Source organism: Bos indicus x Bos taurus, chromosome 6, assembly GCF_003369695.1.
Source record: "Bos indicus x Bos taurus breed Angus x Brahman F1 hybrid chromosome 6, Bos_hybrid_MaternalHap_v2.0, whole genome shotgun sequence".
In the NCBI taxonomy this organism is placed as follows: Eukaryota; Metazoa; Chordata; class Mammalia; order Artiodactyla; family Bovidae; genus Bos; species Bos indicus x Bos taurus.
Window position 1 is genome coordinate 92,872,210 of NC_040081.1, and position 14,037 is coordinate 92,886,246.

Consider the following 14,037-nt stretch of genomic DNA (forward strand, 5'->3'; position numbering starts at 1 on the left):
TCTACAGGGCTGGGTTTCTCCTGAGAATACGCTGAGCTCTTTGCTCCTTGGTCAGTTTCTAACTTTCTTTTACAGAACATTGATGAATGCAGGTCACTTTGTTTGAACTCTCAAATTGGTATTTTTATTACGCTACTAAAATTTTTCTACATATTATGCTACTGAAAGAATTTTTTTTTTAGCTCATAATCACTATAATCATCATGAACTCTTGTTACATCTGAACTTGCTATACACTCTCCCTTCCCCATTCCAAACTCTAGTTTGCAAAATGAGGAAGAGGAACATAGCGCAGCTCTGAAACCAAGGTATAGAAGAAATTTTATAAAATATAACTTCCGTTAAATATGAAGAATCTCATCCAAAGGGTGTGTGCATGTGTGCTAAGTCACTTCAGTCATACCCGACTCTCTGAGGCCCTATGGACTGTAGCCTGCCAGGCTCTTCTGTCCATGGGATTCTCCATGGACAGAAGAAAATACTACAATAGGTGTGGTCAGAGAGCATCTGTTTGGGGAAAATCCATTGGTTTCAGATGGCTCAGAATCATTCCGATGGGCAGGAGGATGCTATCAATTTGTAATAAATCAGGTCCAGGAAACAGGCAGAATCTTCTTTACTAGAACAGCTGCAGGGATATCAGTTATCAAGGAATATGTTCTTAGAAAAAATTACTATACCAAAATGATAATGATTACAACATCTACTGAGTACTCACTGCATGCCAGGTTCAGGCTTCACATGAACTGGTCTAATGGTTTCAAAGCTTAGAGGATATAGATATTGTTATTGTACTCTTTCGGAGAAGGCAATGGCACCCCACTCCAGTACTCTTGCCTGGAAAATCCCATGGGCGGAGGAGACTGGTGGGCTGCAGTCCATGGGGTTGCTAAGAGTTGGGCACAACTGAGCGACTTCACTTTCACTTTTCACTTTCATGCATTGGAGAAGGAAATGGCAACCCACTCCAGTGTTCTTGCCTGGAGAATCCCAGGGACGGGGGAGCCTGGTGGGCTGCCCTCTGTGGGGTCACACAGAGTTGGACACAACTGAAGTGACTTAGCATTAGCATTGTACTCTTTTTACAGATGAGGAAACAGACATAGCAAGAGACAAAGTAACCTGCTCAAAGTCATATTCAAGAGTTTGCGTTTTAACCACTTAGTCATAAAAAGGAGAACTGGGGTCATGGCTGGACAGTCTACAGTAGAGTCCATTGAACTAGGTACTCGCTGCTTTCATTGTTTAACTACCCTTTGGATAAGCCAGGTGGTGCTAGTGGTAAAGAACCCACTATGCAGGAGCCAGAAGAGATGCAGGTTCGATCCCTGGGTTGGGAAGACCCCCCTGGAGGAGGGCATGGCAACTCACTCAAGTATTCTTGCCAGGAGAATCCCATGGACAGAGGAGCCTGGTGGGCTACAGTCCATGAGATCACAAAGAGTCAGACATGGCTAAGCACACATGCCACAGGTTTCAGAGCTCTGTTCTGACTTCAGACAGGAGCTTCAAGTCTCTGAGCCACTTGCTGTTCTGACCCAGGGGCTACACATTAGAGGGTGTCCATGACCCTGTTCAGTAATTCTCTAGAATACCTCACACAATTCACTGAAAGTGTATTTCGGACTGCAGTTTTACTGTAAGACCTACACATAGAGCAAAGTCTGGGAGGGGCCTGGATTCAAAGCTTCCTCACCTCTCCCCATGGAGTCTGGGTGCCTCATCTTCCCTGAACATCTGGGGGTTCTCCAGCCGGGAAGCACCTCTGAGCCCTGACATCCAGAGCTTTCACTGGAGTTTCATTGCATAGCCAGGATTGATTAAATCAGTGGCCACAACTGAACTTGGTCTCCAGTCCTCTTCCCCTCCCAAAGTGGCAGCCTTCTAATCACATGACCAGGCTGATGTTTCAGTATCTTGGGGCCTGCCTTGAGTCACCTCAGTAGCACAACAAAGTCACTCCCGTCACTCAGGAAATCCCAATGGATTTTTAATTATTTATTAATTAATTTATTTTTTGGCTGTGCTGGGCCTTCGTTGCTGCAGGCGCCTTTCTCTAGTCGTGGCAAGCATGGGCTACTCTGTGTTGCGGTGCACTGCAGGCTTCTCACTGGTGGCTTCTCTTGTTGCAGAGCACAGGCCCTAGGGCACACAGGTTTCCATAGTTGTAGCACAGGAGTCTGGTTGCCCCTCAGCATGTGGAATCTTCCCGGACCTGGAATCAAACCCAGGTTCCCTGCACTGGCAGGGCAGATTCCCAACCTGGACTACCAGAGAAGTCCCTCAATGGTTTTTGAAGCTCTGTGGCTGGAATTCAGGACAAACATCAGTTATATCTTTACCAAACCATATATATATATACATCAAGGATGAGTAAAGTGTCTAAAACATCATATTCCTGTAAACATATTCCTGCCATTTTTATGGAAATGGCACTGGTTATCTTAAGCTGATCAGAAGCTCTGATTGGAAGTCATATCTTTAATCACAGATAAGACTGGAGGAAGTGAGTTAATGTTTTATAATAGCCCCAGATTGGCAGGCAGAGTCACTCAAAACATGGGGTCCATGGAGAAGAAATTCAAAAAGGGATGCTTGATGGTGGAAAGGTTGGGGAAGGTTTATCTAAAGTGGAAACTTGCTGGTAGGAAAAGCTAACCCATCCAGTGTCCCTAGTGAGTGAGAGAGCACAGCTTCCCTTCCCACCCCACCCTTCCTGTCTTTCCTGGGAACAAGATTGTTGCAGTTTGACACAGGAAGATAACAATGTTCCCAGTGTGTAACTCAGTTCAGTTCAGTTCAGTTCAGTCCTGTCTGACTCTTTGAGACCCCATGAGTCGCCGCAGGCCAGGCCTCCCTGTCCATCACCAAGTCCCGGAGTTCACTCAAACTCACGTCCATCGAGTCGGTGATGCCATCCAGCCATCTCATCCTCTGTCATCCCCTTCTCCTCCTGCCTTCAATCTTTCCCAGCATCAGAGTCTTTTCCAATGAGTCAACTCTTCCCATCAGGTGGCAAAAGTATTGGAGTTTCAGCTTCAGCATCAGTCCTTCCAGTGGACACCCAAGACTGATCTCCTTTGGGATGGACTGGTTGGATCTCCTTGCAGTCCAAGGGACTCTCAAGAGTCTTCTCCAACACCACAGTTCAAAAGCATCAATTCTTTGGCGCTCAGCTTTCTTCACAGTCTAACTCTCACATCCATACATGACCAACTCTCACATCCATACATGACCACTGGAAAAACCATAGCCTTGACTATTAGGAAGGACAGTAATGGTAGAGCTCCCAGGAAAGGTACAGTGTACTAGTGTGGAGGGAATTTGGGGAAGGCAGTGCTTTAAATTCCACCCCATGGATAACATTAGCCCTGGGCATTTGGACATCTTTGGTCCTGGGTGCAAAGGATTTGTGGGCTTCCCCAGTGGCTCCATGGTAAAGAATCTGCCTGCCATGCAGAGGACACAGGAGACATGAGTTCGATCCCTGGGTCAGGAAGATCCCCTGGAGGAGGAAATGGCAATCCGCTCCTGTATTCTTGCCAGGAAAATCCTATGGACAGAGGAGCCTGGCAGGCTATTGTCTGTGTGGTCCCAAAGAGTCAGACATGACTGAGCACACATCACATACAAAGGATTCATAAAAGCCCCATCCACTTTCATATTTCTTGCTTTCGTGGGGACTTCCAACTAGACCTTTCTTGCCTGTGTGTTTGTTCTTCCTGACCGTGCAAACTGAAATCTGGTGCAAGGATCACCTGTGCTACATACACGCGTATGTGCTGAATTTCTTCTCTGGTGTCCCTATTGTTTACTTCATCTCAGGGCTGGATGATCTAGCTTGCTAACTGTTTTTATGGAAACGGGCTTTTCGCATCTCAGGCAGTACAGCCATCCTGCCTGACTAGGTACTTTCAACATGACTGGGACTTTCTGTCTGGTGTATGTATCAAACCATGTTTCCCGAAACTTCTTTAGGTAAATATTGACACTCAGACAAGTTACGCAGATGGTCTTCTGCAGGTAGTTAATGAAAAACAGGTTAGACATGGATTTCAAATCACAACATTTAGAGCTTTGTTTTAGGACAAAGCTTGCAAAGAAATACTGTATTATCTGAGTGAGGAGGGAGAGGCTTCTTGGGAATGAATGGAATGAACATTAAAGGGCTATTCTTTGCCACTCCCTGACCCAAGCTCAACCACCAAGGAGGGAGGGTGCCTCTTTTATATTTTATCATAGTAAAAAGTGTAATTTGCCAGTCTAACGTGTAGCCATTGAAGAAGCCTTTAAATCAGAAGTGAAGAGGCAATGAGCAGGTTTTATATTGAGAGCAAGGAACATGAAGGGGAAAAGGGGAGATGTGATTCTCTTGAATGTCTTTCTTGGCAGATACAAAGCAGTTAGAAAGCATAAGTATTAAGTGATATGATTAATAACAGACATCTCACATGAATGAAGAAAATAAGTCAAAAGGGCAGAAAATTCTCACGTCTACCCCTTCCTCCATTCTCAGATCTTTGCTCCCTTCATTTTCAACTATTTGTGTTTGATTAAATGCCTCACCTAGATCCTGGAGTCATGTTTAAATAAGAGTAGTGACAGCCCCATGTGAACAGGATTTACAAAAGGTGAAGAGTGCATTTGTCAGATTTTTGAGATATGGCGTGGAGCTCTGAAAACTCTGGTAGAAAGCATTTTGTACTGAAAGGGCATGACAACGCACTCCAGTATTCTTGCCTGGAGAATTCCCTGGACAGAAGAGCCTGGTGGGCTACAAGTCCATGGGATCGCAAAGAGTGTGACACTACTGAGAGACTAACACTTTCACTTTCATTTATTTATGCCACAGATACTTACTAAGCATCTACTATGTGCCAGATACTCTTTTAACCTCTGCAGATCCAGCAGGGAAAGAGAAATAAAAAAGCCATGGAGCTTACATGCCTTTAACTTTCTTTTAAATGATTTTTTGTTTTATTAACCAGCAAACATTTTTAAGCCTTTTATGTCCCCTATGTCTTATGTATTTATTTATTTTTGGCTGGGCTGGATCTTCATTGCTAAGCACGGGCTTTCTCTAGTTGTGGCGAGTTGGGGCTACTCTCTGGTTGCACTGCATGGGCTTCTCATTGTGGAGGCTTCTCCTGTGGTGAAGCACGGACTGTAGGGGGCCTGGGCTCAGCAGTTGTGGCACACAGGCTTAGTTGCTCCGTGGCATGTGGGATCTTCCCAGACCAAGGATCAAACTTGTGTCTCTTGCATTAGCAGATGAATTCTTTACCACTGGACCATAAGAGAAGTCTGCCTCTGATTTTATTAGGGAAGACAGCTAGTAAATAAAAAATCAATTCAGTTCAGTTCAGTCGCTCAGTCGTGTCCGACTCTTTGTGACCCCATGAATCGCAGCATGCCAGGCCTCCCTGTCCTTCACCAGCTCCCGGAGTTCACTCAGACTCATGTCCATCGAGTCAGTGATGGCATCCAGCCATCTCATCCTCTGTCGTCCCCTTCTCCTCCTGCCCCCCATCCCTCCCAGCATCAGAGTCTTTTCCAATGAGTCAACTCTTCGCATGAGGTGGCCAAAGTATTGGAGTTTCAGCCTCAGCATCATTCCTTCCAAAGAAATCCCAGGGCTAATCTCCTTCAGAATGGACTGGTTGGATCTCCTTGCAGTCCAAGTGACTCTCAAGAGTCTTCTCCAACACCACAGTTCAAAAGCATCAATTCTTCGGTGCTCAGCTTTTTTATAAATGTGTAGTATATAAAGTCAGTTTTAACTACTCTGGAGAAGAGCTGAGGTAGAGCATGAGAGTGATGGGGTACATTATTTTCTGCTCAGGTATGTGAGCAGAAGTCAACATGGAGCCAGAGAGTGAACTGGGAGGATATTTGGGGGAAGAGCATCCAGGCAGAGGGAATAGCAGATGTAAAATTCTGAGGTGGAAGAGCAATAAGAAAACTCCCATGAAGTGACAAGATTTGGGGGAGCATAGAAGTTCTCTTTTTTGTTAATTCAGGGGCCCTCGTGGGCCACGAAGACTCCCAGTAGTCCCCACAGGAACTGTTGCCATTGCCGTTGCCTATGTTTGCAGTTTCCCCAGTGGCTCCATGGTGAAGAATTTGCCTGCAATGCAGTAGAAGCAGCAGGGGATGAAAGTTTGGTCCCTTGGGTCAGGAAGATGCTCTGGAGAAGGAAATGGCAACCCACTCCAGTATTGCTTGGAAAATCCCAATCCATGGGGTTGCAGATTGGACACAACTGGGCAACTAAACAACAACAAAGATTTGCTTTGCATTAGGAAACTAAAAAATCTGTCGCAACTTGTTGTTGCCAATGTCACTTTCCAAACATACGTGTACAAAACTCATAAAATAATGCATTTTAACATCATATCGTGGATATTAATGACCTTGGCCATCAGTGTAAGAAATCTTCTTCCCAGAATGTTATGAGCTGTAAATGTCTCTGATCTTAGTCCCATGGATTCCCATTGCCATAGAAGTGGAGTGGGAGGTGAGTGGGTGTCACCACTGTCCTCCTCCAATTCTGCCAAGGCAGTCACCATTCCGCAGCCAAGGACTTACTTAAAAGATGTAGATGATGCCAGATTTCTCACTGCAGTGAGTCAAGTTCCCTATATCTTTCACAGTTACAGTGACAGTCCCTTAGGTGGAGGCATCTCCCCCGAAAGATGGTTGGATATGCACAGAGCTGAGGGTTTGACCAGAAGAGTCTTCAACTCTTTGTGGTCCTTGACCAAGAAGAGAATTTGATTGTGACGTCTTAGCTAAGTTAATCTCCTGATTTTGATTGTGGTCTAAAACGTTAATCCTCAGACACTGGGGATAGAAGACTCAAAAGAAGATGATTACAACTTATGTATAAGCTGTCACAAACAAGTAATGAAAGTGATGCTGAGAAAGAAGTTTGTGTTGATGCAGTCTTTTCAGGGCTGCAATGGTTCAAGCTCAATCCAGACAGCTGGGTCTGCTGCCTTTGACAGAGAAATGCTGAGTGCATGGAGAGACAGGAAGGAAGATACAGTAGAATCACTGGAAACATCCCAGGTGCACCAGGCATGAAAGATCTGGTGCCTAAAGAGGTCACTTACATAGTCCTGACATCTTCCAAATCTCCCAGGATATGGTGATCACTTTGATTTCTGGGGTATCGATATTTGAAGGAAGCAACTTTATCAGGCAGCCAATTGTCTAGGGTAGACCTCGGAGAAAGTCTACCCCTTGGAATGTCACTGTTTTGCTTCTGTCTACTAACAGATAGATGGGGAAACCATGGAAACAGTGACAGACTTTATTTTGTGGGGCTCCAAAATCACTGCAGATGGTGAATGCAGCCACGAAATTAAAAGACGCTTGCTCCTTGGAAGAAAAGCTATGACAAACCTAGACAGCATATTAAAAAGCAGAGATGTTACTTTGCCAACAAAGGTCCATATAGTCAAAACTATGGTTTTTCTTGTAGTCATGTATGGATGTGAGAGTTGGACCATACAGAAGGCTGAACTCCAAAGAATTGATGCTTTTGAACTGTGGTGTTGGAGAAGACTCCTGAGAGTCCCTTGGACTGCAGAGAGATCAAGCAAGTCAATCCTAAAGGAAATCAATCCTGAATATTCATTAGAAGGACTGATGCTGAAGCTGAAGCTCCAATACTTTGGCCACCAGATTCGAAGAGCCGACTCGTTAGAAAGCCCCTGATGCTGGGAAAGATTGAAGACAGGAGAAGGAGGCGACAGAGGATGAGATGGTTAAATAGCATCACTGACTCAATGGACTTGGGTTTGAACAAGGTCCAGGAGATGATGGAGGACGGGAACCTGGCATGCTGCAATCCACGGGGTCACAAAGATTCAGACACGACTGAGCAACTAACACAAATCACTTGTTTGTCCCCATCTTCGCAAATTTCCGAATCACATTCATCTTTCTTCTCCAGTTCAACACCTTCCTTTGTTATCACATTCCAGTGCTCTGTCTCTGGGACTCCCCCGATGAAATCAGAACAAGAAAAGCTGGCATGTATGGGTATTTTCTCATTTGAGTGATCACAGGAAGGAATGCAAACTCTTCCCTTGAACATCTTGGATGTACTGCAAACAAAGCCATAACGGAAGCCTTGGGACTTCCCTGGTGGTCCAGTGGCTGGGACTCCATGCTCCCAATGCAGGGGGCCCTGGTTCTATCCCTGGTCGAGGATCTAGATCCCTCATGTCTCAACTAAGAGTCTGCATGCCTCCAAAACATGCCACGTGCCGCAATGAAGATTGAATATCTCACATGCCACAACTAACACCCAGCTCAGCCAAATAAACAAATGTTGTTGTTCAGTCACTAACTCATGTCCAACTCTGTGACCCCCATAGACTGCAGCACGCCAGGTTTCCCTGTCCTTCACCGTCTCCCGGAGCTTGCTCAAACTCATGTCCATTGAGTCAGTGATGCCATCCAACCATCTCATCCTCTGTCACCCTCCTCTCCTCACACCCTCATTTTTTCCCAGCATCAGGGTCTTTTCCAATGAGTCGGCTCTTCACATCAGGTGGCCAGAGTATTGGAGCTTCAGCTTCAGCATCAGTCCTTCCAGTGAATATTCAGCACTGATTTCCTTTAGGATTGACTGGTTTGATCTCCTTGCAGTCCAAGGGACTCTCAAGTCTTCTCCAGCACCACAATTCAAAAGCATCAATATTTTGGCACTCAAATACAGATCCGACGACTTTTCTCCAGTAGCATCGAGCGGGGGCTGCTCTCCAGTGCAGGGTGCGGGCTTCTCATTGCGGTGCTTTCTCTTGTGGAGCATTGGCTCTAGGGCAAGCGGGCTTCCATAGTTTCAACTCCCGGGCTCCAGAGCACAGGCTTAATAGTTGTGGCGCACAGGCTTAGTTGCTCCAAGGTATGTGGGATCTTCCCGGACCGGGGATCAAACCCATGTCTCCTGCATTGGAATGTGGATTCTTTACCACTGGACTACCAGGGTATTTACCACTGGACCAGCAGTCACAAGTCCACTCCAGGGCCTTTAACTGTTAAGTTTCTTTGTTTTGGAAAACCACTTTTCCCTGGAAAATAGAATGAGAGGTTTTATATTTTAAAAGTTTTTATTGCTTTTATTTATTTTTTAGTTTACTTCATTGTAGCTTTTATTCTAAACCCTCATGACCCAGCAGACTCTTTCAACACTGGGCAGAGAGTGACCATTTCTCCCTGGCTCTTTGAGAGTTCCCAAGTCCTAGAGGCTTATAAGAGGCTTTGATTTGAAAGCTTAACTCTGGGACATGGCCTTTCCAGGGCTTTATGAAGTGATGGGTGCTCTGGCTTTGCCTCACTTTCAAAATGTACCTGCAGCAGCTGTTATTCTTGCTCTGGAGCATTTGGCTTTAAACATGTTCCCTGTCAAGAGGATTGGCACCCTGTGATTTTCTCTTTCACCCATTCTTCTGAGTATAAAAGTTTGACTTCTTGCAAACGCAGTGCCTTTTCATGAAGAAATAGATATGTTGACTTTTCTGAGTTAAGGACAGTCTGGCGTCTCTCAAGCGTAGTAGCAGACAGCTCCCCAGGACTGGCTTGGCCATGCCAGTGGCTTCAAGATGTCACGTGCTACAACCGACATGTGAAGGAGAGTTTTAGAGCATCATGGAAAATTAAGTAGGCATGAAGTAGATGCATCTAGCATTAGGAGCAAAGACTGACCACTTGCCAGTTTTGTGAACTTGGGCAACAGCTTCATCTTCATCTACAGATGGGATTTACTGATATTCTATCTGCCTTATCAGTTTACTGTGAGGCCTGAATGAGCTAATGCAGAAAACGTGCTTAGTAAATCGTGAGTAGCAGCAATTGTTATTAATGTTAAGAGCTGTTATTTCCTCCCTTTATTTAGACATTCCTTGCTGTAAATTTATTTTCCAACTGGTTTCCAGATCACGTTCCCTTTGGGGGCATCTGACGGTCAAGTTGGAGGGGGGAAAAAATGCTTTAAAGGGATGTGGATGAAAATCTGATCAATCTTGATTAAAAATAAAAAGACTTTGCCGTGCATTCATGTGATGTCCTGCACTAGCACTGACACTTTGTTAGGGTAGTAGCGTTCATGGAAATAAGCTAAGTATTGATTAATAATTTAAATGTCAAAGAATTAAGCCTGCTGTGGAGCAGGCAATGCAGGCAGTTTTGTTTGGTTGTAAAAATGCCAACATTGCTGAAACAGTGAGCTCATCATCAAATTCTTCTTCCACGCCTGTAAAAGAATCTATGAATTGTTTGCTCGATTTTGTTTTGGTTTTCTGGGCAACTAAGAACGAAATAGGGCAGTGATTCTCAAACAAGTTAGAGCATTAAATCCTCTAGAGGGCTTGTGAAAACATGGACCCTGAATCTTCACACCAGACTTGTTGATTCAGTAAGACGGGGGTGGGGCCTGAGAATTTGCATTTCTACCAAGTTCCCAGGCAAGACTGATGCTGCTGATCCAGGAACTGCACTTTGAGAACCATTAATATGGAGTGTCCTGAGGCCTTACAACGTGGTGGAGACCTCAGGGCGATTTAGTCACCAGAAAGTGGGTTCCAATTCTGGGTCTGTCCTTAGTAGCAGAGAGCAGAGTTATGTCAAGCAAATAATCTCTCTGAGATCCAGTTTCTTCTTCTGTTTTTAAATGGAAATGATACAGCCTTCCCCCTCCCCTCATTAAGGTCATCAGAAAACTTAAAGAAGATGTCTGTGAAGCACTTTGTTCCCTGCCTGACATACTTTAATTTAAGAGTCCATTAAGTTCTTTTACTGTAAGATGTTTTTCCATAAGTTGTGTTTTTATTTCTGAGTGTTTGGGGCAAGAAGCTCTGTCAGGTAAATATACTGCTCATTTAAATGACTGAAGCAGTCTGAAAGATTTCACTAAGATTCCATTTCAGAATGCCCATTTGTCATGCTGATGTGTGTGTGTGTGTGTGTGTGTAGTTTTTCCTTTTAATTAAATTAGGTTTTTCCCGTTAAACTCTTATAAGAGCAGCAAGTTGCATAATGGATTGGGAATTTCATCCTTCTTAGTTTGTGCATTGGAATTTCAGCATATTTTCATGTGTTGGTAGCAGAGGGCAGTGAAAAGGTCACAGCTGGAATGAAAACCCTGAGTTTTCATAATTCATGGACAATTAGAGTCTGACTGAATTTAGTCTTTTTATTCAAAAGCAACCATGTGAGTATCTCCCTGACACAGAAGCACCAGTTGCTGTTCAGTCGCTCAGTCGTATCTGACTCTTTCGGACCCCGTGAACTGAAGCACACCAGGCTTCCCTGTCCTTCACCATCTCCCGGAGTTTGCTCAAACTCATGTCCATTGAGTCAGTGATGCCATCCACCCATCTCATCCTCTGTCATCCCCTTCTCCTCCTGCCCTCAGTCTTTCCCAGCATCAGGGTCTTTTCCAATGAGTCAGTTCTTCGCATCGGGTAGCCAAAGTATTGGAGCTTCAGCTTCAGCATCAATCCCTGCAATGAATATTCAGGATTGATTTCCTTTAGAATTGACTGGTTTAATCTCCTTGTTGTCCAAGGGACTCTCAAGCTTGTAAAACATGAAGTGTCTAACACCTCATTTCTAAAGACCATTATTTCATATGTCTAGAGTAGGGCCTGGTCATATGCATTTTAATCAACGAAAAATTAATCAGTCAATCTCTGAAAGAAGTGGAAAATTTTATTTAAGCCAGATTGAGGATTATGACCTGGGAAGAGGCTCTCAGAAAGCTTCAAGGACTGTTCTGCCCACGAGAAGTCAAAGCACAGGTGTGTTAAGTTTTTGAGACAGAGAGCTAGCTGTTCCTTAAATGACGTATTATTATTGACAGTTCATACAGTCCACATCGGTAGGTACAGTGTTGCGTCACCATGACCTCTTCCAAGATCAAGGAGAAGAATGTTATCTTTAAGAAGCTGTCATGCTGGTATTGGGAGAATGTTGCTCTTTATGGCTGAGCAGGTATTCCTGCCGATGGGCAAGGTCTGTTCTGTGCATAATGAATTTACACGGTGCACAGTGTTGGGGAGAGAGGAGGCCAAAGGGCAGAGAAATTTTTATGTGTAAATTTTACTCATCTTGCCATAAAATGTGAATTTTATTTCACAGCAGAATCAGCCCAGGCGGTGCAGAGACTGCATTTTAAGACAGACAAGGAAAGGGCTGCAATGGTCAAGACAGATTTCAGATTCAGATTCTGCTGCTTAACCAGCTATGTGGACTTGAGCAAGTTCTCCAATCTTCTCCCCCCTTCCCCCGACAATTTGGCTGTTTCTTTTTAAATTTATTTTTTAAATTAATATTTATTGGAGTATATTGCTTTACAATGTTGTGTTCCTTTCTCCTGTACAGCAAAGTGAAACAGCCATACATAAACATGAAACGTGAAAGTGAAAGTGTTAGTTGCTCAGCCGTGTCCGACATTTTGCGACTTCACGGACTGTACCCAGCCAGGCTTCTCTATCCATGGAATTCTCCAGACTAGAATACTGGAGTGGGCTGGCATTCCCTTCTCCAGGGGATCTTCCCGACCTAGAGGTGGAACCCATGTCTCCTGCATTGCAGGCGGACTTTCTGAGCCGCCAGGGAAGCCCCATACATATTCATATATGCCCTCTTTTCTGGATTTCCTTCCCATTTATAAATAGATCACCGCAGAACACTGAGTAGAGTTCCCTGAGCTACACAGTAGGTTCTCATTATCGCCAATTTTCTTAATTCTTGGTCTCTCATATGTGACATGGGTCATTCTTATTCATTGGGACCATTATACAGGTTATATAGTTAATGGATTTTAAAAATGCCTGGCATAGTGCCGGTCACAAAGCGCTCAAAAGCTCCAATATTGTGATGGTTCTTCTAAAATGCCACACAGGAAAGGTGGACAGATAAGATAAACACAAAAGTTCACAAAGGACTAGAACTGAAATGAAGTCGATTGGCTGTGTGTTAATCCGTAAAATGCTTATTAAGTCTTGAAGAAAGAGAATTCTCCAAAGATTATGTTGAAGTGACTGATTCCTTAGAGGTGGTTTAGATCGAGTACATTCATGACTAGTTTCTAACTTGGTATAATCACTTTCCAAAAATTTTTATTTATTCATTTATTTGACTGCCCTGGGTCTTCACTGCTGTGTGGGCTTTCTCTAGTTGCAGTGCTCAGGCTGCTCAGTGCAGTGGCTTCCCTTTGGAGCACAGGCCCTAGGCTTCAGTAGTTCTGGCTCATAGGCTCTAGAATGCAAGATCGGAGGTTGTGGCTGGTGGGCTTAGTTGCTCCATACCACGTGGAATCTTTCCGAATCAGGATCCAATCTGTGTCCCCTGCGTTGGCTGGCAGATTCTTATCCTCTATACCACCAGGGAAGTCCTGTACTTACTCTTTTAGTATCAAAACTCTATTTTGGACACCTTAAGGTAAAATGATGTTGGATTGTATTGAAACAAATTACTCAGTCAAATCTACTGAATCAGCAGATTATCATTTTTTACTGTCAGTACATCAATTTTCCATTCACTTTCACATGACAAGATAATGTCCGTTGATGAAAATACTAAACACTTCAGGAGATCCTGAATGAAACATCGTAACACGAGACAACAGAGGCAGTATTATTCAGTAATAGGATGGGAAGATCAGTTTAGAAAGAAAGCAGTATTATTATAGACAGATTTTTATTCAGAGATTTAAGAAATGCCATAGAAGTACGTTTACTTGGATTTTTCTCAATTTCTCTTAAGCAATTTTAAGAAATTTTATTCCTTCTATAGAATAGTCTTTCCCAGCTTACTGAAAAAAATTTAAATTATGTGCTTAAAATTAGTATTATGGCATGTTTTCATTTCCATGCTGTTCCTGAAGACCTGTGTCGGTGGAGCCTTCAGAAGATAATTTATTCGCCACAATTGTACTTCCATTAAACAAAGCTTAAGAACAGACAGTCCTAATAGGGTTTTCATTTATGGATCCTTTGGGTAGGGTTCCCCAGGGAGGATGGT

General features: G+C 43.9%; 1 protein-coding gene across 2 annotated transcripts in view; it reads left to right on the forward strand.

Annotated features, from left to right (window-relative positions):
- Positions 1-14,037, forward strand: part of ANXA3 (annexin A3) — a 73,281-nt gene that overhangs the window by 14,878 nt on the left and 44,366 nt on the right. The gene's annotated exons all lie outside the window — the stretch shown is intronic.